Raw genomic sequence first — 27,656 nt, 5'->3', positions numbered from 1 at the left:
CCCCTGTTTCTTCTGCTCCACCAAATTGCCTAAAGAGGGAATCACAGTGGTTTAACCTTGAGTTGATTCACCCAATAGTTAATATAGCTGGTGTCTTCTTATCCCCGCCCCTATAAACTGTCCTTCACTGTCTACCCAACTCCCACAAAGCTCCCGTGTAAATCCACTCAACAATGACTTTTTCCACCGGCTGCATTGGAAGAGAGAGAGAGAGTGTGTGTGTGTGTGCTCGCACGCACGCACGAGAGAGAGAGAGAGAGAGAGAGAGAGAGAGAGAGAGAGAGAGAGAGAGAGAGAGAGAGAGTGAGAGAGAGAGAGAGAGAGAGAGAGAGGGATGGGGGAAGAGAGGAAAGAGGAGAGAGGGGAGAAATCTGTTCCACACAGGTGTATCCTGCCTCCCAGAAGAAGGGCTGCCTGGCTGCATGCCATGGAACTCAGTTTTGCATGCTGCAATGTGAGGCTCCAGGTAATGCCACCAGTTTTCACACAGCCCAGTGCGAGGGTGCCACAGCCACTCACTCTAAAGGTGACTATCTCTCTGTCGACGTAATTACAAAAGCTAACTTCAAAACCTGAAACCTTGCTTGCTGGGAAACTGCCTACGGACACAAAGCACACACAGACCCTATCGCTTCGGAATCCAGTCTTTTCCAAGCTTTTTTGTAAAGGAGTTTTTGTTTGAGTCTCCAGGATCGTATCGGAGAAAGAGCAGGTCCAGGTTAGCAGATGGCTTGGAGCAAGCCCCTGGGGAAAGCTGTCGATGGAGGTTCGTATATAAGTATCTTGTAATTTAGCTTGGGAAAACTAGGGAAAATGACAGCCGTGCTCCAGTATAGATGGGGCAAGGCTGGAAAAGAAAAAGAGCAGGAGAGAGCATCCCACTGGAGTCCTTGAAGGAGGTGTTCCTCTATGCTCAATCTACTCTGCTGGCGCTCACCACCCTCTTAATCTGAGGGCTGAATACTATAATCACCACGCAGAGTGTGGGGAGATGTTTATTTTTATCCCAACCGCCAACATCATCACAGCATGCTAGATCCAATTTTACACTGAGCATCTGCGCACCGTGTGGCCCTGCTGCCAGCCCAGCTGCTTTCCCCAAAGCTGAGCTGCACTGAAACCCGTGTTTTACCCCAACAGAGTATGTGAGATGAAAACGAAGGAGTGAAACATACAGTCACAGAAGCTGGCCTGACAGATATGTAACTAGTGGTCCGCTGTTCACTGGGAGACGGCCTGAACTGGGACACAGCTCCTAGAGACACAACCGATTCTCTCCCCGCTTTCTAACTAACAGAAGTTGATTTCTGGGGTGGCTGTGTGTTCAGCTCAAAGGTCGAATTTCTCTTGAGCCGGGTGTGGCCCTGTGACCAGGCTCTGGCTGATTAGAGTGAGACTTCCAGGAAGGCTTCTCAGAAGGGAGGGCAGGCAGAGGGAGGGAATGCTGTCCCGGGCGCTCAGTCTCCCTGCAGTGGCTGTGGACAGATGGGGGTTTAGCACTCTGCTTAGTCTTGCTGCCTTCTGAGGCTCTTTTCCCTACGCTGAGCTCCAGGCACAGAGGTAAAGGGGATCTCAGGCCCTGCAAACTTGCTGAGTCAACCCTGCACCAGTCCTGACCTGCCTGCTTTAAGACTGCCCTCCCTCCCTGCCTGCCTGCTGGCTTCCCTCCCTTCCTTTCTCCCTTCTTTCCTTTCCGGAGAGAAAAATACCTTTGGGCACATAAGTCACCATTTTTAAGTTCTGTATCAGGGCAACCAAATGCAGTTTTCTAATTGTTGTGTCAACCCAAGGTTTAATATTAACAGAGATTGGATTCCAGGTCTTACAAGACACAGTGCAGGGAGCTTTGAGTAAATGTGCAAAAAGGCTGACTGCTCATACCTTGCTGGGGAGTTACTATATTTACCAATCACCTCTGAGTTCACACTCTGATGGAGAAATTTTAATGTGGCTTTGTGCTGGGTTTAAAAGACTTTTATAAATGGAACCCATGCCTGCTTGTCCTGGTCGGTCTGTTTAATCTGTGACAACTGAGCACATATTCACTTGTGTCTTGGTTTATTCCTCCATGTCTGTTATGTATGAGGTACAGCTTATGATGTTGGTGGGGTCCTCAGAGACAAATGAAAACCCTGACTTTGAACTGATATGATAATAGCAACAGCAGCAGGACAGCACTTATGCAATGCTTTCATGTAGTGTTAGTAACTGTTCGTTGAAATAGGCAGCTCTCTGGCTCTCCTTGTTATCCTAGCATAGCTAGAGATGTGCTAAGAAGTCAACAGCTGCTATCAAGTTAAGAGTGAACAATGACGCTGCCGTTTTCCTAAGGTGTGTTCACAGCTCTTGACCTCAAGACAGCAAGCAGAGAGTTTCATCGTTTATGCACAGGGGCCTGCCCCTTGGTGTAGGGCAGCTCTCAAGTATGGTCCTCAGGCAGTTGAGCATCACCCACGGAAAAGTGGAAATGCTACCCTATTGGCTTCCTTGAGGGCGGGGTCCAGCAGTCTACTTTTTAATAAGCTCTCTAGATGATTCTTCCATCCATCATAGTTTAGGAATTGGTGTTGTAGCTGATAAGCAAGTGAAACTTCACTAGTTACTTATTTGAATATTTTCAGACATCTCATTACATTTGAAAACAAGCTTTGGATTTGTTTTCTTATACTCCAAGAATCTCCCAGTGTGTGTTATCATTGCTGAGAACTCACACGCTACCGTGACGTGAATGCGCTGGGCATTGCTAAAATGATACAAAAGAGAGGCTGAATCTTTCTGAACTTGCAAACCATTTTTACAGTGATACACACCTCTTTTATTTCACATGTTTCTGAAGAGTGAAAGGTGGGTGTGTTTAAGTTATTGGGATGCAAGGTGTGGAACCAAGGCATTCCAGCATCCTAGCCAGAGTCACAGTATGTACACATTGCTCTCTTGCTCTGACCCAATCTCTGGACCTCCCTTTACACAGTCTGCCAGGAAGTCGGCTTCTGAGAGGATATCTTTCAACTTCAAATATAGAGGCACAATTTAGTTAAGGAAACAGCAACAACAACAACAGGCAAACATAAACCCCAGGGAGGGGAAAAAGAAGGTAGTTTCAGATCTGAAAATAGGATGTATCTGGATCCACAAGCACAAGGCAGCGAGAGCTAAGTGGGAATTTCTTGAGCTTTTGAAACCTCAAAACCCACTCTTAGTGACATCCTCCTCCAACAAGGCCACACCTCCTAATCTTTCCCAAACAGTGTCACCCACTGGTGACCAAGAATTCAATATATAAGCCTATGGTGGTGACCAAGAATTCAATATATAAGCCTATGGTGGCGACCAAGAATTCAATATATAAGCCTATGGTGGCGACCAAGAATTCAATATATAAGCCTATGGTGGTCACTCATGCAAACCTCACGCCTTCTTTGTATACAAGAATGTAAAGATTTAAAAACAAAGAAGGTTGCTTAGTTCTTTCTCCTAGTTTGATTTACCTCCGATAACTTTTTATCACTATTTCTGGGGCCTGGCGGGTGTGGGATGCAGCTGGTCGTGTGGGTCACCCTGGGGTTGCATCAAAGATCTCAGAGTGCTTATCTTTGCTTGCATCCTGAAAAGTCAATGTCAGCTCAGATTCATTGAGGGCACTGTTGTAAAAGCTAAGCAAACAAAGGCAAAACGTTAAATAAACGTTGGAGCTCTTTGTGCTAGGAAGCTTGGAAGCGGGGATCTACCCCGTGAGTGCTTGAATACCTGGGCTGTGGATGGCAGCTCCCACCACTGTGAAAAGGGCACTCAACCTCAATAAGTCACTCCCCAACAAACGAAAAGGCTGGGGTTCAGTAGCCACAAGAATAGGCCTTGGCTATAAAAACACAAAACATCCATTTTAGTTATATTTCAAATCTATTTAAAAAAAACTTCCTTTGTGTGTGTGTGTCAGGCCTATCTTCTGTGAAACGGCATTGCTGCAAATTCCTGGCTGGCATGCAACCCGTTATGAACTTGCACTCATCTTCCTGCTTCTGCCTCCCTAGTGCCAGGAATGCAGGCATGTGACACCACCCCAGGCTGGGAAACAGTTTTTAAACTTCTTCTCTAAGGAGTTTGAGTGATGGAGAAATCATCCCAAGTCATTTCAACAGTCTGGTTCTCCGAATTCTCATCTCGGAACCAGACTGCCAGGTTTAGCCAAGAATAAATGGAACTTGGGTTTCAAAACCTTGCCCAGTCAGTATTTGGTTTGTGTGCTTTGAAGATGGAGATGTGAATTGCAGCAAACCTCAGGCAACATTTACCAACAATTGTTTTGGCATATTAGGCAAGAAAATTCTTCATGGCCAGGATTCCCAGAACCTTCCCTTTCCTTGTCTGAACAGCCGGAACCGCACAGCCCTCCGCGGCCCTCTTATCTGCCCAGACGTTCTTTGATCCACCCACCTTCAAGAGAACAGGAACAGGGTTTGTTTGTAGGCACTGCCACACCCCACATGGAAACAGTTTAAGTTGTGCATTTGACTCGACAAATTAAAAACATCTAAAAATAACACCCCAGAACGTGTTGTTTATCATTTCTTTTGAATAAAATGTGAATTCCGGTTTGGGTTTAAAAAAAACAACAAAACAAAACAAAACAAACAAATGATCTTGCTGAGGAAGCTTCTTTTCTGGCAATTTGAGATTTTTCTTTCCCTCTCCACATCCTCTTTGTTGTCATTGAAAATATAAGCAACACACTGAATCAACTAAATCTATTAAAGTCTCCTTCTGGTAACAATTCTTGTCATCTTAGAACTTGCAGATTGGCATTAGTTCTTTAGATATTGTAGGTTTTTTGGTGGGGGTGAGGGGTAAAGAGCTTTGGATTCATCTGTAAGAAGAAATTAATTTCCACTTGTGTTGTAATCATAAGAGAAAGCAAAATATACCCCTAAAGGAATGGTTGTATATCTAAGTATATCTAATCATTTCCCTTGTAATGGAAAACAATAGCAAGGGAACCTGAACTTTTATTGTCAGTTCCTCAATATGACTTATTCTCGAAGAGAGAAGATGTTGGAATTTTTGGAACTTGTGGTGGTTAAACAAGACAGGCCTTTGTAGGCTCATATGTGTGAAGGCTTGTTCCATGGTTGGTGGAACCGTTTGGGAAGGATTAGGAGGTGTGGCCTTGTTGAAGGAGATGTGGCCTTTGCGGGAGGAGGTGTGGCCTTGTTGAAGGAGATGTGGCCTTGTTGAAGGAGGTGTGTCACTGGGGCTGGGCTTTGAGGATCTAGGAGCCTACACCATTTCAGTCCTTTCTTTTTCTGACTCCTGAGTCTCATTATGTAAGCTCTTAGCTACTGCTCCAGTGCCATGCTTACCTACCTGCTGCCATGTTCTCAGCCATGATGGTCATGGACTCACTCTCTGAAACTGTAAGCAAGCTCCCAAAGAAATGCTTTCTTTTATGAGTTGCCTTGGTCATGGTGTCTCTTCACAGCAATAGAAAAGTAACTAAAACAGAACTCAGTAATACTGGAAATATTTTAATTAATAAGTATACAAAAATGAAAGAATTGGGTTGAAATATCTCGTATCATTTCTGGAAATGAGTTCCAATTCAAACCACATGGGAAGCATACAATCTAGTTTCTAGATGAAGACTCTAATAGTCTTACTTTGAAATTGGGACATCGCCCTTTTTAGCAAGTGGGCACATTAAAGGACCGCCCTAATCAATTGTTCTTTGATTGGAACCACACTAAAGTTTAAGTTCTTTCAGTTATGAAAAATGACAATGTATGGCCTAGAACAAGGAGGGTAGAATAGAGTATTTCTAAGTTGAAGTTAGATTCATCAATGTGACAAGCAAAATATGTTTTGTGTTTTTGTAGCTCTTGTGTTAGAGCTCTATATCAAAACTTGTGTGCTATGGAATAATCCTTTTGTACACTGTGAAGATTCTTCATTGTGATTGGTTTAATGAACAAGCTGACTGACCAATAGCTTGAACAGAATAAGGTTAGGCAGGAGAGCCAGACTAGGAGAATTCTGGGAAGAAGAAGGACGAAGTCAGGAGTCACCAGCCAGATGCAGAGTGAGGAGGAGAAGAACGTGCCATGCTAGTAAAGGTACCACCATGTGGCAGATCATAACTAAGGAATATGGGTTAACTTCAAAATGTAAGAGCTAGCTAGTAACAAGCCTGAGCTATTGCCTGAGCATTTGTAATTAATATTAAGCCTTTGAGTGATTATTTGAGAGCAGTTGCAGGACAGAAAAAAACTCTGCCTACCTTGTGTTACTATTTCTGTTGGAAAAGAAGTTGTGAGTATTGATGTTAACCTTGAGCTAGAACCTTTTCCTTCATCCATTCTTAGGTTTGTGTCCATAGGCAGTGTCTCTAACACCTAATTTCTCAGTTGTAAAATAGTTAAAACAGTAGCCAATGATGTGGTTTTGTGCTGACTGAATGAGCAAATATGTAAATCACCTGCCATTAGATACCATTATCTCACTGTCCTCAGCATAAAATCAGTAGCCTTGAGAACCTGTCCACTTGGTTACTCAGTGAACCTCTGAAAGTGTTCTGGGTGTTTTGTCTCTCCTGACTTATCATTTCCAACCCCCTTTCATCTGTGTCTTTCCATCCCTATTCTTCTATCCATGATCTAGTGTTCAATTCATACTACACAAACCTCCCGCTTCAGGCTTCTCTATTCTATCTGACTTCATTTTTTCTCCACAGCCAAATAACTTCTTGATCCTAAACACTTTCTTATTGCCCGAAACAGTTCAGATATGTAGATTACCTATAAAAACACTAGTATACAGTTATTTTTAAAAGAGAAAAAAACAGTTCCCTTTGAGTTCGTGATCATATTTACTTTAAAAATTATGCATTTTGGCTGGAGAAGTTGCTTGGTGGTTAGGAGCATTTGTTGCTCTTCTAGAGGGCCCTGGTTTGATCCCTAACACCTATGTGGCAGCTCATAACCTTATGTAACTCCTATGCCAGGGGATTTGATTCTCTCTTCTGTTCTCTTTAGACACTGCCTGCAAATGCTGCACAGACATGCATATGGGCAAGCCACCCATACTCATAAAATAAATAGATCGTTGAAAACATTCATTCACGATATATCACTCTATATTCATTATACGGAATTATAAACAACCGTGCCCAGCTTTGATGATGTGCTCCTCCGTGGGTGCACTGGTTTCTCAAGGCCTCAGTCTCTTCATCCGTAAGATAGAGACAGTCGGAGAGCTTATTCTTGAGGCCCCTTCTAGTTTTGAAAACACCCTGTGGAGTAGTAGCTCTACAAAAGGGAAATGTCCTTCCAGAACTGGCTAACCAGGGAACATAGTTGACCACAGATCAATATTCAGATTGCCCCCTTATCTCCCCTTTGCATCATGAACACAGTCTAATGCACAGCAGCATGGGTGGGAACTGCTCTCTCCTCTGCCTTCTCTACTCCTTCAGCTAAGCAATGCTCTTAGATGACCCCCTTGTGTGCCCTTGGTTGACCTCTCCTTGAGTTTGTGAGATAGCTGGGCAGGGTTAGGTATTCAAGCTCTGGTCCTGGAAAATAACAAATCTATGGTGTTAGAAGCAGACCATAGACTTCTCTCTGCTGTGTGGACAATTGGGAGCAGTCTTACGAGGAAAGCTTCTCTAACCAACAGGTTTGTTAGCCTGCCAAGGGGAAGTTCAGGGACAGGCACGGACAGAGAAATGTTCTTATTTGTCCACTGTTGGATTTGCTTTTGAGGGTAGGGAAAAAGTGTCTCATCCTCCTAATGATGGTGGTCTGAGGAGCTGGGACAGAAGATGCTGTTTTGAAAAGTTAATGTGAAGTCTCACTGTATGCTAAGCACTTAAGGCACAGCTAATGGGAACTTTCCAGGGAAAGGGGTGGGTGTTAGTAACATGAAAATATGTATGAGGAGCCCTGAATGAAGGCTTTATGTGATAGAGTTGGAAGGCTATAGGGCCTCAGCTGCTGGGGGAGGGTCGGGAGGGGAGAGAAGGGGACTGGGAGATGTAGAGGGAGAGAAGGGGTAGGGAAGAAAGCCTTTGTGGGCCGCTTGTTTGAAGGGTCTAGAATGAAGGCTTGGGGGATACTTAGCAAAATGAGAGGATTCAGTGATTCACACACAGAGTCCAGATTTAATTCTGAGTCTAGAGTTCTGCTATTTTCTTATATCAGAAGTTTGCACGGTAGAAAATATATACGAGATGCTTTAGTAGCTAAGGATCACGTTTGCACTATAAAGCTGGTGTTGGTTATAGTGTACTGACAAAGAACTGGACTCCTGGGTGGATGAGAGAAGCTGGGTTCCCACACAGCCCAGGTGGATACTGCTAAATGTTTGCTTAGTGTATTGCTCTGAAGTTTAGCTTGTGTCCCTTTACTCTTGGTAAAGCATGGGAGTTCAGTAAACAGAATTCCCCAATAAAGGCCAGAGGGGATGGAGCAGACTCTGAGACCGCCAAGTGCATCAGTTGTCAGCTCTGATCAATGGTTATACACTTTTGGGGGTATGATGATAGTACATACTTATGAAGTTTCTATGTTGTTCAGTTATCATGCTTGACATTCTAATTTTAGCTCCAATCTTTCCACTTTGGCTGAAACAGCTGGTTCAGTATTGCAATTCTAGATAAAACAGGTTATTTTTAGGAGTCTACTATCCCATCGCGATACAAGAGTGATAAAGTCTGTGGGATGCTTCATGGACTGAGTTCCAAACTGGTATGAGAGCATCCACCCACTACCTACCTTTGCTATGCAGATTTTGCCCTTGCCCATCAGGCAGGGTGGTGATGACCTTTGCTACCTTTGTGTAATGCTAAAGTTTCATAGTGACTTGGCCTGAATCTGGTTTTGATTTTGGTTTTTATTCATTTCCCACTAAGTGGATACTCACTGGCCTGAAAGGTATTTTTACTTTTTGCCTGAAGCAAAACAGAAAAGAACAATATATTGAAGTAGCAGACTCAGCCACCATGGCTGCCATGATGGGGTTTATTTCTGGGTGAGGGAATTAAGGAGGGAGGGCAGTGTGGAGCACAGCTGGTCTGAGCACCTACTACGAGCATTGTGATAGGAGATGGATAAGAGAGTTTCTGTCTTGCATGACCGTGCAGGCTGTTCTTATGCCAACTTGGCACACAAACCAGAGTTATCTGAAAGGAGGAAACCTTGATTGAGAAAATGCCTCCATAAGATCCAACTGTAAGGCATTTTCTTAATTAGTGATTGATGGGGGATGGCACAGCCCATTGTGGGTATTTCCATCCCTGGGCTAGCATTCCTGGGTTTTTACAAGAGAGCAGACTGAAGAAGTCTTGGGAGCAAGCTAGTAAGCAGCAGCCCGCCATGGCCTCTGCAGCAGCCCCTGCCTCCAGGTTCCTGCCCTGTTTGAGTTCCTGTCCCGACTTCCTTCCATGATGAACAGTGATATGGAAGTGTCAGCCAAATAAACATTTTCTGATCCAAGTTGCTTTTTGATCATGATGTTTCATTGCAGCAATAGATACCCTAATGAAGACGGATGACCTCAGAGTCTGGCTAGTGAAGAAGCGTGCACATATTGAGAGCAGAAGACAGCAAGCAGATGAGACTGCAGCAAGTGAACGGATCTCCGAGGGATGCTTTATAAAGATTTAACATCATCTGGAAGCTGAGCTAAATAAGTTCATCCCATCGGAGGTGCCCAGCAGGAAGCAAGTTGAGTCTTTGTGCACAGGGTCATTTTATTTCAAGAGGAAAATAGCCTGCCCCCTGTTCTGTTTTACCTGGAAATAGCATCACCTTCACACGGCTGAGGACTTGGGCCTCTCCTGAGGCGTTTGTGTACGGAGTGGGAAATTGGAACCATTGATGTGCATCTGACAGGCGTTAGTCCCCCCATCCCCGCTAGCTCTTCTGTAAATGATGCGATTTCTTTGTTACCCATGCACAGAAAACTATAGGTAGATGGTGTCTTTGAGAGTAATAGCAAATTTATCTGAGAGAAGCTGTCTCTGAGTCTAACATCAAATTATCCCTATTTTGGGTCCTCATACATAATTTACTTTTGTTGTCTACAGTTGTGTTTGTTCGTCTCTTCTGAACTGCCCCTCTGCTTGGTGGTGGGGCTACCTTGGGTTTTTTCTTTCCTTCTATAATTTCATTTTCAGAAGACCTATCCCCAAATTCCTACTCGCTTCAGTTTTCTTCCTTTACCCAGTGAGATCTGATATTTCTCAACCAGCATGATAATTGCCTATGGGTATTTTCTGTAAGTGTGTATGCATATGTTATGCATGCATGTGTGTAAGCATGTTCACATGTATGTGGGCACACATTCTTTGCTGAGGTCCCTGATGTCACCAGCACTGGAAAGCGGACTAGGTTTCTAGTCCTAGACCTGGTTTCCCTTCTGTTGAGTGGTCCTTAAGTCCAATCAGACAGCTATTGGGTGTCACTGACATGTGAGTACTGGTCATTGTCATGGCTCATAGGTGTCATAGCTGGGTAGGACTGTTTAATGCTTCCCTCCCTTGGCAGATTGCATGGTATTTTCTGGAACCATGGGGGTCCAGACTACAGAAAAGAAGCTTTCAGGTCAGACCCAGCTCAACGGATTTGAAATATGTATCCTAAGTGTAAGGTGTCTTCAGCAATAGGGGCCCACCTTCAATCCCTGCGAGGCAACAACAAACTACATTAATAATTTATATTGACTACCCCGACCAACCATTTGAAAGGGATTTTCTTGCGCCTACTATTGAGAATTTGTCAGCCTAAATGGTTTAACTTCCTTAAGATAGCACACACACACACACACACACACACACACACTTATATGTACTGTGTATAATATTAGGTAAGTAGAAAATAATAGTTTCTTGAGGTTTTATCAAGCAAGCTTGACCTTATCCTTTCCTTCCTTTCTCCCTCCCTCCCTGCTCTGACTAGGCTTCTTTGCCTCTGTAGGGACCTGCACACAGATTGCTGTTGTAAATTCAGACTCCCCACCTTGAACTTCCATGCTGGATAACTGCCTCCAGCAGGCAAGCGACTACTTTCCATCTCTAGATTTCTGCTGTGACTCTTTCATTTCTCTAGGTTTGATCTTCTTGGTTGTGGATTTCTTGGTTTTATTTAGTTATTCTTGATTTTCAAAATCCGAGAACGCCACTGACTTGGAGAAATCTGGTAAAGCACTCCTGGATCAAATGAGAACATTGCATTCTTATTTACATCCCTATATAATGCCTTTCCCAAAGATTATATGGGACTTGCTTGTTTATTTACCTTTGTAGTGCCAGGGATCAATTATTTAGGACCTTCTGCGCATGTGAAATTTCCTATCACAACTTTATTTTCTGAATAATGTTATGGCTCCATGTTTCTCAGCAACTGATGTTTTTAAAAAGAAGATAACATGTTTTAGAAACTTGATCATAATAATGTTATAAGTTAGGCAGCCTGAAGAAGAGTTCACAGAGACATTTCTAGTAGTGGAAAGAAAGGTAAGTCTATAACTGACCCTGGTGCTTTGATCTTTTCATGGGAAGGTTCATTTAAAAATGACCACAGAAGCTTACCATGTGTAGTACCATTTCAGAATAAGTTTTAGAGTGTAAGTGACATAGTAGATCCTGTTTGCACATAGATGTGGGTGTAGCCTGTAAGTCTGTCTGGTGAGCTTGGATGAAGACCCCAACTGCAGAGCAGAGTTGAAAGAGGCTGGGAAGGGGTGGGTTTAACTAGAGGAAAAAGGCAGGAATGGGCCAGACTACACACAACACAGAAAAGCCCGATGGATCAGTGACAGGCCTTGGAGCTTCCAGACTTTAGATTCCTAAAAAGATCCTCTGTGGAAGAAAGACAACCCTCTACTCTTCCTTCCAAAGGAGAAGAGTCCTGGCCTGGAGGAGAGGGAAGCAAAGCTCAGATGGTAGGCGAACTGTGTTTGGGCACCAGCAGCCTGGACTGTTTGGGGCATGGCAATATCATCAGGACTTCTCTTTGGCATGGCTTCTCTAAGCTCCAGCCCCAGAGTAAAGGAGAGCCACTCCCCTGAGCCACAAATACCATCTGGGCACAGGACAGATGGGCAACCATCCTAGTCTCCCCGGCTTCCAGGGCTTCATAATTAACATCAAGAAGTTGGATCGAAACAGTGCTTTTTCCCAAGCTTTTGTTTTTTGGGAGTGGTTGAATTTTGAATTTGTCATTGTTGTTTAGTTTTGGAACTGTGAAATCAAAGATCAAATATTTACATGGGAAAAATGAGACCCAAAGATTTCTAAAACCTTAGAAGTTTCTGCTGGTTCCTAAGCTGGATTCCACGTGATAGCTTCTTTAACCACTCCATCCCGATGGGCTTCAGACTTACTGGTAATTGTTTCCTTGACTTTCTTATGGAGTTTTTATTATGTATGTGGGCATCTCTAAATAATGTCGGTTATTGTTTACTCTTGCTATAATATCCATGAGCTTTCTCACGGCTTTCTTTTTTTCATTCAACATTGTGTTTGCAAGACACAGCCAAGCTGTGGCACATTACAACCCTGGATTGATAATTTCCTTGCTGCATGATTTTATGTTGTGTGATTTGTGTGATTTTGCCACTCTGTAATGTGTTGATCCTTTGTGCCCTCAATAGACATTTAGGTCACTTCTGGTTTGGAGCCATTGTGGACCAGTACAGTCAGCAAACATTCATATCCATACAAGCTGGGGCATATGTGTGCAGATTACTGGAGGATTAGTAGCTGGGAGCAGAACCACTTAGGCTCACTCCTTACTGTTTTCCAAGTGGCTGGAGTGTCTGTTTTCTTCCATGAACAATGCTCTACACAGAGGCTAGGAGCAATAGCGGCTGTGCTGCTGTGTTTGGAGCAAGGTGGAGTTTGAGTCTTCTCCATGTTAAATGCACTGTAGTGCTTTGTTTTCATCCACGTGTATCTTGTTTTCTGATAGTTTCCAGTGTTTTCATGCTGTATTGTAAAACAAAGGATTTTAGTCATTTCTCCTTCCAAGGAGCAAAAGAGATCTTGACTTAACGGCTCTCAAGCAGCATCTTTGCTGAGGTTGATTTTAATACAGCAACGCACGTTTATGCTTTAAGCCAGACAGTTCCTTAAGGATGTTTCCATTACATAAAGAATGAGAGAGAGAGAGAGAGAGAGAGAGAGAGAGAGAGAGAGAGAGAGAGAGAGAGAGAGAGAGAGAGAGAGAGAAGCTAATTTCCTTGTGGGCTTATCTGCCCTCTTTTTATGATTCTGAATTAGCTTGGCTTGGGTTTTTGTTGAAAGCAGGAAAATTATATAAGAGGATAGCTGAAATTGATTGGATTAAAATATCTGACTGGCTTACATTGGAGAGGACAAATCAAAACATGGAGTGCTGTCTGAGGCACAAGGTGAACATTCTTCCAGTATGTGACATACTTGGATGTTGACCGTCTTGTGGGCATGAGACCATAGTGAAGGGGTTCAGAGGGTCCTCGTGCTGTTAGGAGTTATCTTTGCCAAAGTGGCAAAATGTCAAAATGGAGACTTTCCACAATGTTGCCCTTTGCCAGAAGCAAAGACTAAAGCAAATGAGAGCTGGAAGAGCCTGGGCAGCCGACAGGCCAATGCATGTAATGCATATCATTAAAGATAGTTAGCACAAAGCAATGGTTGTTACTGTGCTGCGTCCAAGTAGGACTTAATAGCTAATTAAGTAGAAGCGCCTTCTTTTTTCCCCCATGGCCATATGCAGTTTTTGAATTCTTACACCACTAACTGTTTTAAAGAAGAAGTTAAATGCAGAATGCATTGAGTTTGATAGAGTTTAAAGGTCTGTGTTTTCCCACCAAAGCTATTTAATATCAGCTGCAGAGTGGGTGTGTGTGTGTGTGGAAGGGTTGTGACCTCCCGTAGTTTTACAACCATTGCCATGATTTCATAGTACTGGCAGCAGTCACCCAAAGTGAAGAAGTGGACTTTATTACAGTAATTATATGCCAGAATGTGGGTATTAAAACAGAAATACTTCTCTACTGATAATTAAATGTCAAAGGAAAAATGACTTTACCCAACCAGCAGTCCTTCATTGAGTTTTCAGTGCACCAATGGGCTCAGTGAAGACAAGGTTTTATCCACAGGATAGAAGTTCAGATTCTCTGTAGCCTTTTGGCCTTATTTTCAAGATGGTCAGTACAGCAGCTGGAGAGCAGGGGCATGTTCCAACACATTAGGTTGTGTGTGTCCACCCCCCATGTAAAGTCACATACATGTTAACTCGGGAAGATGTGGCCATTGGATTTGCAGACAGATTGTGACTACCACTGAATTACATTGCTGTTTCTGTTTTCTTGTGGTGCTGGGAATTGAACCTAGGGCCATGTACATGCTGGGCAAGCACAATACCACTAAGTCATATCCCCAGACCATATTGGATCGCTTCATCACTTTTCTCTAGAATGTTTTTAGACATTTGTGAGTGCTGGAAGAAAAAAAATATGGTTGGAGAATTATCTTTAATATGGTAGTTTTCTGACTTATTTAAAAATGTAAAAGCTTAAATAAGAACCTCAGAAGGGCTGGATAAGTACCAATAGGCATAATTTTAAAAAACAGTCATGTGCTAAAAAATATGTTTGTGGCTACTAAATTATACTCATCAAGCATTAACTTTGGATTTACCAATACATCTCTGAGATAATAAACATGATATATATGCCGAAAGACTTCATAAAGTCACATTTGTTTCACTCTGCAGTTGAGTTTGGTTCAAGTGCCAAAAAACCTTATGAATTTCTTTGATCACCCCCCCAAATAGCTAATGAGTATAGTATGTTTTAGGTTTGAAGTGGGCACTTAGTTCATTCTCTGATGTGCCAATCAGCTTGAGTGGATAAACAGAATATTTGTAGAAAGTCAGTAGCAAAAGCCAGAGAAGATTTGGGATCTCAGTGTTCATCAAGTAATAGTCTAGAGATTGCATCCTTCTTGGGTTTTTGGCTAGTTGTTAAGCCATATGGATGATTTGAAAGTGATCTTGGATTTTTCTCAAATGTCTGTGTTTAATCCTGGATGCAATCCTGGGTGATTTTCAGTTTGAGGCCCACATTGTCTTCTTTTTGGTCACATGGAAGAGCCCGGGTTCAGTATGTCTGGAAGTAAGTTGCTAGTGGATTCTGAACAGGGGAACACCTTCAGGGATCCCTATGCTGGGAGGCATTGTTCACGCTGATTCACAACAGCCCCGGGTGCTTGCCACTGCCAACAGCTTCATTGCTGGAAGTCCAGACTGGTCCCTAGATCATGACACTGATTCCTCTTCTGGGTTTCCTCTGTTCTCTACAGTGGGTTTGTCTTCAACAATGAGCTATTCATGGGGACCGAGGGAACTACCCAGGACAGAGGAGACGGCTGCAGACCCTGCGGGCAGTTGGCCATGTTCCAGTTCAGATATTCTTGGGAATGTGGAATTATTTGAATCAAAGGGAAATAAATCTTTTGCAAATGTTAATACAAATGGCTGTGGGAAGATCTTGGTGCTAAAAGAGTAGCTGAAAATTCTTGGTGCCTACTGAGTTATTTTTTTGGCAGGATATACTACGTTGCTATGGGGATATGAAGACACAATAATAGTCATATTTTAATGGTTCTTCTTACAGTGTTGTACTGTGTCCACTTCAGCTGCCCTGGGATGATAAAGCTTGCTCTTTGAACCATTTGCTACTCTTGTGTGTTTTGTTTCTTTCTCGATTGCATTTGAACTTGAAAGCATATCTGTGAGTCTGTTCATAAGACCAACTGTAGCATATTTTCTTTGCACCAGCATATTTTGAAGTTTATATTGCTGACTATAAGCTTCCTATATTATAAGTTAAGTTGGAAAGGGTATATTCTGGGAGATGTGAAAGTCCATGTACTGTTCTATATAATGGAGAGGGACACTGTCTAGTACATGTCAAAGGCCAGTTGGTCTGGGCCATCTCTCCTTTGACACACTCAGATATGTTACTATGGGGAAGTCACTAAACTAGGTCTCGAAATTTGTAAAATAGAGATAATAGTGTGTGTAAGACCTTCAGACCATGTACATGATGCTGCAATGATAAATGGCACACTTGTTGAGGGTATAGGTAACTGTTTATTGTAGAAATTACTTACAAAAGAAAATGGGCAACCCAGATGAGTCAAGTCTTCCACTACCAAACAGCTCTCTGCTGTTCAGTCTTTTATTCCTTCCTCCATACACCTCCTAGCCATGCCCAAAAGTGGGCCCAGCTAGTGGCGTCGTTCCGCCACTCTGTCTCTAGTCATGCCCAAAGTGGGTGTAGTTAGCGGCGCGGTTCTACCCTTTCGTTACCACATCCGTATGGGTCTTTAGAGTGCCATGTGGCTAATGGCGGAGTCCCTACATGTACATAAAATTCTAGCTAGGTTATCACAAGTAATTGCCTCTCAAAAAACTAAAACTAGATCTACCATATGACCCAGCTATCTTTACCCCAAAGATACCAAGTCGACATAGCAAAGATGCTTACCCATCAGTGCTATGCACTGCAGCTGTGGGGTCAAACTTGGCTTCCATCAACAGAGAAACAGATGAAGAAAATGTGGTCTACTGCCCAACAAGAGGGAAATCATGTTGGGTACTGGAAACCTAGTCAATTACTCAGGGCTGGTGAAGTCATGGATCTTGGAGGAGAACCTATAACCATCACTTTACTAAGTGAGCATCACTCCTAACCGCATTCTAAAAGAAAAGAAAACAGGAAAGAAAATGTGCTTTACATACACAGTAGAAGTTGTTCAGCCATGAAAATGAATGAAGTTATGTTGTGTGCAGGAAATGGATGGAACTGGAGATAAACAAATTATCAATTTAAACAAATTGAGCCAGACTCAGAAAGACAAATACCATGTTTTTGTTTTTTACTTGTGGGTCCTAGATTATATATAGATACATAACATCATGTTTGTATAATATGAAAGTAGAAACGAAACTCTCTAGGGGAACCCAGAGCACTTATGCAAGGTGAGGAAGAAGAATGGAGAGAAGAAGAGAATAGGATCGATGTACAATATATACTTAACGAAAATCTCACATAGCATAGTGCCATATACAATACATATATACAATGAAAATTGAACAATAAAATTTAAGGTTCTGTGTCTCCTTTTCTCTTATAGTTCAGCCTCCCTATGGAATCATCAGTGTTGTGCATGACCTATTGGGAGGACCTTTTATCTTTCTCTTCCTCTCCTGCATCTTCATCTATCTTCCCTCCTTATCCCAGTGATCTCCAAACACTGAAGTGTCCTAAGTTTTCCTTCTTGTCCATTCTCACTAGGTGATGTCATCTGGTCTCATCATTTTCACTGTTATCTGCATGTGAATGATACCAACATCCACATCTCAGGCTGGAGATACATCTTCTTTGTATGTTCAACTGCAATCTTGAGACACACTTCTAATAGGATGTGTCTGCTAATTATGTCAATCAGTTTTATGAACTGGATGTCTAACAGGCACACTTAGGACTGGACTCATGATTCATAATCTCCTGGAACCCAAATCCTCCTCTCCTAGCCTTTCTCATTCTGGCACATGACAATCCAACCTAAGTGAGCTCACGGAAAGCCTTAATTCTTTTCTTTTTCTCATACTCCACACCAAACCCACCAAGAAATCCAGCCAGTCCTACTTCAGGGCTTGTAGCTTCTCACCATCTCTGCTGTGATTGTCACAGTCCAAGCCACTCCCCTCTGAACCATCATCATCACAATCATCATATGACTCTAACAGGTCAGTAATATGCTACAGCTGTTTCTCAACACAATGTTTTAAGTCAGTGGTTCTCAACCTGTGGGGCACAGCACTGTGGCAAACCTCTATCTCCAAAAATATTTACACAATGATTCATAACAGTAGCAAAAATAGTTATGAAATGGCAATGGAAATAATTTTATGGTTGGGGGGTCAGTACAACATGAGGAACTGTACTAAAGGGTCACGGCATTAGGAAGGTTGAGAACCACTGCTCTAAGGGGGACGCAAATCTTTTATTCCACATCTTGTTCCCTCATTTCTTTCCACCTGCTATGAGTAAGACCATTGTCTGCACAACATGCAGTGATCACCCCTCTGTGTCGCTGCGGCCTGGTGCCCACTCTCTGTTCTCCCCTGTTTGCCATCTCTGTGGCACTTGTCAACATCTGACATGCCTTTACCCTTTTGTAGTCTGTAGATTTTAAAAGGCAAGAAAGTTCTTCTCTGTGGTGGCTCCGTCACCTAGAAAGTTCTAGGCACATGTTAGCATTTAAATATTTGTCCAGCCATTAAATAAAAGAAAAATTTGTCACCAAGGGCAGGAGCTTAAAATGATCTCTGTAAGTCTTAATAGAGATGTTTTTATTGAAATTGTTTAGTACCCTTATTTATTAGTTATCCAAATTTATTTACACGGTTGCACATGGGAAGAATCTGGAGGTGCTAATTAAGTTACCTCTCAAGGTTGATGAGTCTTGGGTGGTTATAAATACAGAGAGGTAGTTAAAATCACCGAGCTATAACCTGGCTGGGTGAGTGCAAACTCCAGTGAGCTCTGCTGGGGAGTTATTGCATTTCCAAGACGGGTGCTAATCTCTTAAAGAGGTAAGTACCTTTAACCTGTACTGATACAGTAACTTGTATACAAATAGAAAAGATACCAACTGACCACATGTCAAGAAGCAAATGGACGATGGAGACAGGAAGGGACCAAAGCTATCTCTCTCCAGAGGATAAATTAAATACATATGGAGTTAGTCCCACTAATAACTGTATGACTTCAGAATAGTCACTTCATTTCCATTATCTGTGAAGTGAGAGGCTTGGAATGTAGTATTTATGAGGCCATCTCTCTCTCTCTCTCTCCCTCTCTCTCCCTCTCCCTCCCTCCCTCCACCCCTCCCTCCCTCCTTCCCTTCCTCCCTCTATCTCTTACACACACACACACACACACACACACACACACACACACCTGCCCAAGGATTCTCAGATAAACCTTCTGTTAAGGGCTGGAGGGGTAGATTACTGGTTAAGAGCATTTATTGCTGTTGCAGAGAACCAGGGTTTGGTTCCTAACACCCACATCAGACATCTTACAACTGCCTATCACTCCAGTTTCGGGTATCTGATTTGCTGGACTCCATGGGTATCTGATTGCACATGATGCACATAATCTTACGGTGAAACACACTCACACACACATGCATATTTATGAAAATAATATGTCCTTTAAAACCTCCTTGAGGGCCAACTTCCTCCTCTGCAAAATGGAAAGGATGTTTTTGTCTAAAACAGATTCTAAGGTTCCTGTTTGTGTGGGTTTTGATTTGTTTTGCTTTCTCCTTGTTTACATTGTGCTTTTTAAATTTTGCCCCTCCACCAATGTAACCATGGTGAAATTAAATCTCTTACCCCATCCCCCCTCTCTTCTGCTATTATTTTATTCTTTTGATTTGTTTATTTGAAGCTGTGGTCACAAACACACACAGAAGATACTGCCATGTCACATGAATTTGCAGACGCAGCATGTAAACTTTTGTCAAGGTGGCTACCAGCAACACCTTGAGACAGTCTTGTGGAGTAGAGTCCACTCTTGAGAGCTAAGCTTGACAGTAGGAAGCACAGGAAACCGCCTGTTGAGAAATCAATGGCAGAAAAATGCTGAAATCTCTCTCCAGCTTCAGTGCTGGTCAGTTCACTTGGGACAGAACAGCACTTTGGAACCGAGTGTCTGCTTCCCTGGTTCCTGTGACATTTATTACGGTTTCTAGGTGAGGATTCAGGCTGGTAGCCTGTTCAGTTAGCCGACCACTCAGAGGGCCTGCTTACACTCGTGCTCCTTGGGATCTACTGGTGCAGAAACAGGGAAAAGAGAAGCATCGCTACCTCTGCTTGGTGCTGGGTTGCAGATGTCTTGATCCATAAAAGCCTTCATGAAAGGGACTTCATGTTAATATTTAACAAATGTGCGTGGGCTCTGGACTGAAGTGGGAGCAAGTTTCTGGAGAGATGTTTATCAAATTTATAGTCCTTTCGTGTGTGTGTGTGTGTGTGTGTGTGTGTGTGTGTGTGTGTGTAGGTGCCTGTGCAGGCTGGAGGTAAACCTTGAGGTTTTTCCCTCAGGAGCCATCCACCTTAGTTTTAGAGATATAGTCTCTCACTGGGACCCCGGACTTGCCAACCAGGACAGGCTGGACAGACAGTGGACCTCAAGGACCTTCCTGTCTCAACTGTCCCCGTATTGGGATCACAGATCACAGGTGCACGCCACCACACTTTGTTATTTATTTTACTTTTGTGTGGGCTCTGGAGAGTACACTTAGGTCCTCAGGCCTGTATATATAATAAGCACCTTACTGACTGAACTCTTCCCATTCTCCTCAAAGTTGTAGCCTTTAAAATGGGCATATGAAACAATCCCCTGAACAAACAAAAACAAAAACTCAAGTCAAAACAAAACAGCTAGGAACTATCTCTCTCTGAGAAGCAGGGCTGAAGTCGGGTCAGGGGGGACACCACAAGGGCATAGCTAAGAACTGTGACTGGGACCGGTATTTCATCAGTGCAACATGGCTCTAACTTCTCAATGCAGGTTCTAAATTTGACCTGACAGACCTGTGAACTAGCATTTTTTCAAGATTCTTCATGGCTCTAGCTCATTCTCATACCGGCACTCGATGCTGACGATGTGCATGTCTGAAGAAACGGAGGTTTAGAAGTCACCCACTCAAAGTCACAAAGGTGGCATTTGAACCCAAGTGTTGCCCCATTTCTGTCTTCTTGATTGAATCCATTTTGTGACAGTCACATGGTATGATGAGCGACACTGACAAACATTAGCTGCTTGTGTGCAGACCCAGTGTGAGTGTTTTTCCCCAGAGCATAGAATTTACTTACCATTGAAGCATTTTCATATTAAAGATGTTAGAGAGAAGTAATCAAATTGGGAAAGGACAAAGAATGCTTTTGAGATCTTAAAGGGACGTGATCACAAAAATTAATGTGTTTGTGTGTGTGTGTGTGTGTGTGTGTGTGTGTGTGTGTGTGTATTGGGCTCATAGGGCAGTGAGTCTAAGAAAAGATATGCTTGTAATCTGTCCCTGAGAAGTTAATACACTAACTCTTAGAGTGGTTATAAAAACATACACTCTGATTACATTTAGAATTAGATTTAAAATGCCTTAAGTTGGATGTGTTAATTGAAAGCATATTAAAAATGTCGGTAATCAGAGAGTAGAGGCACATGCTATGTTGGCGACCTGACCCCATATGCAGACCAACAGCACTGGGGAACCAAGGAAGGTCAGGGTCAAGGGCAAGTTCTAGATGCAGAGAACTTGTCCTTGCCCTTGAAGCCTAGGCAGTGATAGAGTGGTTAGTCATTATAGGACACCAGTGATATATTGCCCACTCCCACTGACTCATTCAAGAGGAAAAGGCCAGGTGTCACGAAAGAGAGATGGGGTGGAGGGAAGGATGAAGTGGACGGCCCAGGGACTTAGAGTATATGCCTTTCCCTCAGCATTGTGTCAAGAACACCCAAATGCTCACTAATTCTAATTCCACATTTCACTCTTCTTACTTCATTGCATTGATCAATCCATCCAAAAAGCAGTAGTCTATGAGCTTTGACACAGACTGTGTGACACAAACATTCCTAGGTAGAATGTAATAGTGTCAACTCAGAAAGTTCTTTCAATTCCTGGTCCTACCACACTCCCAGAGGCAGTCCATAGCTCTCAGTCTCTCTCTCTCTCTGTCTCTCTCTCTCTCTCTCTCTGTCTCTCTCTCTCTCTCTCTCTCTGTGTGTGTGTGTGAGTGTGTGTGTGTGTGTGTTCCTTACTATTGGTTGCTGCTCTCAGTCTCTCTCTCTCTCTCTCTCTGTGTGTGAGTGGGTGTGTGTGTGTTCCTTACCATTGGTTGGCTTTGCCTGTTTAGGAATTTTGTGTTATAGCAATCACAAAACATGTGCTTTCCTGTGTATAAAGATTCTTTGACTTGACCTAATACTTTCGAGATGCCCATTTTAAAAAAATCAGCCTTTCGAGATACTTGGGTTAGCAACTTCCTTTAAAAGCATCAGGGAAAGCCCTTCTTTTCTTCTTCTTTTTTAACTGAGGTGGAGAGGACGGCGGGGAAGAGAGGAAAGTGGCCCCGATGACAGCTACTTTGGCCTCTTGATTTTCTGATGAAGAAAACTGAGGGCCAGTCCTTGTCAAGGTCGTGCAGGCTGAGCAGACACTGGAACCCGGATCTCCTGACCCACTCTTGAGACAGTGAGCCAGGCAACTGAGTGTGGTGGTTGTTTTGAGCCGGTGCCATGTGAGACTAGAGAGTTTCGACAGAGCTTTGCTTTAGAGGATATGAAACTACACTAACCTCATGTGACAAGAAATCCTTGGAGGCCTTGGTGTGGGGCCAGGAGGGGAAGTCTGACACGGCTTTTGGTTACAACTCCACCTCTGATCCCACTGGCCTGGGGTGACTTACTGTGAACCTTCTCACTTGCAGTAGTGAGACGTGGGGCAGGGGAAACTTTTCTACACTTGCACGCATAAGGCAGGGCAGCGCTAAAAAAGGGGGAGCGGCCTATAAAAGGCACCTTCAGCTGCACGCCCTTCCGGGAGCAGAGGACCTGGAGCTGAAAACAAAACCCTTGCTTGGGAGGGAGCCATGCTGTGGTTACAGACACAGCCTTTGTGTTCTTGCATGCGTGTTCCAATTCAGCCCCAGATGACAATGACCTGGTAGTTCCTGCCTGCCAGCTGTTGGCTGGCCTTTGTGAAAGTCCCCAATCTTTGAGCCAATGCCTTGTGGGCAGGTATCCATATCATGAGGCCAACTGGCACTGTTGGCACCTTTGTTGGGGAGATGAGCACAGTGGCTTCGGATAGTGGTGGCTGATCCACGCTCCCTACCAGCTGGCAGGTGCCCGGGGGAGAGGGAGAGAGAGAGAGAGAGAGAGAGAGAGAGAGAGAGAGAGAGAGAGAGGGAAGGAGGGAGGGAGGGAGGGAAGGAGGGAGGGAGGGAGGGAGGGAGGGAGAGAGAGAGAGAGAGAGAGAGGGAAGGAGGGAGGGAGGGAGGGAGGGAGAGAGGGAGAGAGAGAGAGAGAGTTCCTGTTGCCATGATAACTGTTCAGAAAAAGGTTTGCTCCCAAGGTTAGTTTGGTGTCTTTTCTGCCAGGGGACGAACTGGATCTGCAGCATCTGGGCTGTGTGTGTATGCAATGTATGCCTCAGCCTCATGGGTTTTGAGTCACTAAATCTAATTGGATCTATTATTAGTGTCTGGGTGTATCTGAGGGCTGGTGGATCTGTTGGGGGAATGTCAGTAGTGAAGACCAGGTCACCAGAGAGGTTCCTGAAGAATTATTCTGGTATATAGGAGGCAGAGCTGAAAAAAGAATTCCAAAGGCCTGTTTTTTTTTTCTTTTTTCTTTTTTTTAAGGCAGACAGTCAGGTTGGACGAGTTCTCTGGGCTATTCCGGGATATGGAGATTAGTCACCCTAGATGTCCTTTGACCAAACTGTCCTGGGCACAGGGGTGAAAGGACCCTTGTCCACTTGCCGGGGCTGGCAAGTTTTCCACAGTGAATTCGTTGTAAAGGCTCACACATTCTCGGCACTGCTGCATGCCCTGTAAATGTCCCATGATACCTTTACCTTGGACAGATTTTCTGGCTTTGATAGGAAAACTCAAGCTTCTCCATCTTGCTATTTCTGTATCGCACTTGTGAAGAAAGCTGTTGTCACCCGGGTCACTGGGTTGGGTGTCAGTGATTTTCCCCGGCCAGCCTCTCCTGTGTGTGTGTGACGGTATAATGAGCCTCCATTCCAGGCTCTGAGATGCATGCTGGGAGAAATATTAGCATTGCATTAGCCCAGAGACTTCCGAATCCCTGGAGGAACTGTGCTCTGTTCTCCCCACTGATGTCTTATCAAAAGCTCTTGGATGGGCTGCTAAGTACCTAAGAATGGGAAATATTAATTGTTCTGGGTGAGCCCTGGCCACCTTGCCCGCAAGTGTGGCCGTGGACACAGCATCAACCATCTAATGCATGAAGTGAAGGTTGGAGTAGATCATCTCACTGCCCTCTGCAGCTGGTTTTGGAGCCCAGATTTTTATAGACACAAGAAGAAAAGTCCTCACTGTGTTTACTAATCAGCAGATTGAACTTGAAAACTTTTTAAAAAGTTTACTCCTTGTGTCTTTCACATCGTGCATCTCAATCCCATTTATCTCCTTTGTATCCGTCCTCTGTCCTTGCAACATTCCCGCCAAAATAATTTAAAAGAAAAAGAGAAAAAGGGGAGGGGGGTCAGTCTTATTATAGAAGCTGTAGCGTGACAAGTGAGACGTTCGGTAAACTCTTTCATCCATGTATCTTTACTTGCAAGTGTTCATTGCAAACAGTCATTGATCTGGTTCGAAGCCTCTGGTTTCTGCTACACTATCAATCCTGGGCCCTCCCTGGGACTCCTCTTGGTTATCCTGCTGTTGCCCGGTGTTGTGGAGATCCTGCAACTTTGGATCTGCAGGATGGGTCTCTTCATGTGTTCTAGAAGATCACAGATGGGGTTGACGTTGCGTGTGCCAACCCATTACCCTGGTTCTGGACCTGAGTAGTTGTAGTGTTGGTCACCCTGCTCAATTTGCAAACTTTTATACTGAGTCCTGGTACTCAGTAAATATTTAGAATCTGTTTAGTAAACCAGATGCTGGGATCCGGGATACACAAGGCATCCTTTTTCTACCCGGATGAGGGAGACTACAAGAGAAGGTTCTCACAACTGTGGGAACTTGAAGGCAAGGCTTCACTGACCCTGTGAGGATTTTCTCTGGGTGGTAGAGGGTGGAGGGGACCAGGCAAGCCTAACTCCCTTCCTTTTATAGTCCCAGTGATAAATCCAAGTTCACTTCCACCAGAGCTCAGACCGGGGGACCGATGAGTGTATTGGAGTTGCTTCCAGAGGCTGGGTGAGGGGTTACAAAGAAGGAGCATCTGTGACACTGAAACAGGCACACTTGAAGGTTTGCGCCCAGAATGGTTGATGGCTTCCTATGGCTTCATAAATGGGCCCCCTCCATTGTCTTTCCAAGCCTATAGACGTCTAACCCTCCATGAGGCTATGTGCAGTTAGGATAGAATTGCATATAACAAGTTTGGAGGAATAGAGACTGCCAATAATCAACACACCCAGCTGTGATCGTCTTTTGCAGTAGGCTCAGTTGTACTCAGGAAAGTGATGGCAGGTTGGGTCAGAGGACAGTTCTGTAATGACTTGAGAAAATAATTTATTATTTGGGTTGGAAGAGCTCTTTAATAAGCACATCTAATATAGAAATATGAATCATTTCTTCTAACCTACCTCAATTAGGAGGGTCATAATTTTTCTGGGTATGACTTTAAAAGGGGAATGCAAAAAAAAACTAACAAAAAATGAAAAAATCCCAAGCTCAATGATTAAAATAATTAGTATTGTCATATAATATTTATAAAAATGAATGAGGAAACTCATGATGAACAAAGTATGAAAAGTTTAAATAAGGAGAGCTTTAGACCCTACACGTATATGTCCTTGCCTCATTTTCTCACCCTGATTCCAATAAAACTTTATTTATAAAATTTGTCAAAAGTTTAGACAATGAGAAACATAAGAGAATTTTGGTTTGTAGGGATTAGCATTAAAGGAAATTGTCAAAAGAATAAGATGGGGGGTCTTAGAAGATGAGGTGACCATAATGTAGGCCTTCTTTCTTCATGGTGGAGAATAAAAGGGTACTGTAAAATCGTTTTCCAAGTGGTTCGTTATTCTACACTGCTGCTCACCTCGCTTCGCCTGCTCCCCTTTATTCATAGGTACACTTCAGAGCATACCCCTGCCATTCGTGCTGACTTGAGGGAAAGGAGAAGGCAGATGAAGCAGAATGGAAGGCGGTGGGCTGGTGAGGGACAAAAATGTAGGGAGCAGGCAGGGGGCAGCAGGGAGAGGCCCAGGAGAAGCCTCATCCCTCGTGCTCTGGAGAAAGGGTGGAGGCGCACAGGAGTGACTTTCTATCCTGTGTTTGCAGTGTTAAAGGAAAAGAGAGGCCCTTGGGTGACAGACACCGGCCAGTGCTGCTAGTCAAGACATGGTGTGTTACAGTGCTTGGGGTTCGCTCTTCAAGCGTGCTTACTACCTTTCCCCTACTTTTTTGCCATGGAAGTAGACCTGAACGGACCACATCAAAGGGCTCCTTGCCCCTGGCTGGGTTGTGATAAGGAAACTCAGTGGCCAGGGTTGCCATTAGATTTTTTTCTGAGTGTTTGCTTGAGGTGAATACACTCTTCTCCCAAAGATTGCAGCTCCTGATCAGCATCCCTTTCCATTCCTAAGAACCCATGGGAGTCACTCTGTGGGCAGAATTTTCCATGTAGACTTCCAATCAGCTCTGCCCCACCGGCCACTCCGAAATAACCACTTAGAGTCTTAATTATAAATGCTCGACCAATAGCCCAGGCCTGTTTTTAGCTGGCTCTTCTAATGTAAATTAACCCGTATTTCTTACCTAAGTTCTATCGCATGGCTCATGGCTTGTTACCTCATTTCCTACACATCCTGCTTTCTCTACATCTGGTTCGAGATTCCTCAGGCTCCACCCTCCTTCTTCCCAGCATCTTCCTAGTCTGACTCTCCTGCCCAGTCTCTTCCTGTCCAGCTACAGACCAGTCAGCTCTTTATTAACCAATGAGAGTAACACATATCTACAGTGTACAAAGACTGCTCCACAGCATCATTCCTTTTTACTTTCCAGAGGCAACAAACCAGTCTTCATTGCTTTGGAGTGTGATTGTCTTTCATGGTTTCTGTGTTAAACTCTCTTCCTGTGAGGATGGTATCTGCCCATCGCAGAGACCCTGACTTATGTAGACATGAGGACTGAGACAGGCTTGTGCAGAATATTGGGAGTTGGAGGAGACAGTCAGCTGCCTGGTGGGAAAGGAGTACAGATGGCCACACGGGACTCCATGGTGGGTGGTGGGTGATGCTTGGGCTGAGACTACTGGATGACACCTTTCTCTGGGATGGAGGTAGGCAGCACTCTGAAGACAGTCTTCCATCTTTCAGGCTAGTCTCCACCCCAATAATTCTCAGTGGTCTCCTGGTCACAAGCAGTGGGGATTACCCAGTGGCCTTAAGAGGCACAGGAAGGTATAGACAATGACAACACACTTTTGTAATCTCTGTTGCTAATCTGGCTCACTTTTCTGGACTCCTTGCAGAAATGGAAGTCTTGAGTTACGATTTTCTTTAACTTTACATAAGTAATTTCTCCATCACTGAAAGAATCTGGAAATATCCGCTTGGAGGCTCCTTCTTTCAGAAAAGTCAGAATACCATTAAAGGCTGAGTGTGGGCTGGGGGTGTGATGCAACTGGTAGTGTGAGTTGCTGTGCTGACTAGTTTTGTGAGAGGAGGGAACCTCAACTGAAAAAAAATGTCTCCATAAGATTGGTCTGTAAGCAAGCCAATAGAACATTTTCTTAATTAGTGATCCATGGGGGAGGGCCCAGCCCATTGTGGAGGGAGCCATCCCTGGGTTGGTGGCCTTGAGTTCTGTAAGAAATCAGGTTGAGCA

General features: G+C 43.8%; 2 long non-coding RNA genes across 8 annotated transcripts in view; both read left to right on the top strand.

The window, feature by feature from the left end:
* The first annotated feature begins 354 nt into the window (after positions 1 to 354).
* Positions 355 to 12,481, top strand: LOC121133187. Its single transcript, XR_005869968.1, has 2 exons — positions 355 to 766; positions 9,517 to 12,481. It is a non-coding gene; the product is annotated as an uncharacterized LOC121133187 (long non-coding RNA).
* A 10,296-nt stretch (positions 12,482 to 22,777) lies between these two features.
* LOC110343793 overlaps positions 22,778 to 27,656 on the top strand; it is a 42,102-nt gene continuing 37,223 nt past the window's right edge. For 4 of the 7 annotated variants that reach the window (XR_005869922.1, XR_005869921.1, XR_005869919.1 and 1 more), the window contains exon 1: positions 22,778 to 22,964. This is a non-coding gene — a long non-coding RNA (uncharacterized LOC110343793). The remainder of the gene's footprint in view (positions 22,965 to 27,656) is intronic. The other 3 variants (XR_005869918.1, XR_005869916.1, XR_005869920.1) reach the window with 2 other exon arrangements.

Source organism: Mesocricetus auratus, unplaced genomic scaffold, assembly GCF_017639785.1.
Source record: "Mesocricetus auratus isolate SY011 unplaced genomic scaffold, BCM_Maur_2.0 Super-Scaffold_100020, whole genome shotgun sequence".
NCBI classification, from domain to species: Eukaryota; Metazoa; Chordata; class Mammalia; order Rodentia; family Cricetidae; genus Mesocricetus; species Mesocricetus auratus.
This window is presented reverse-complemented; position numbering and strand designations above follow the sequence as displayed.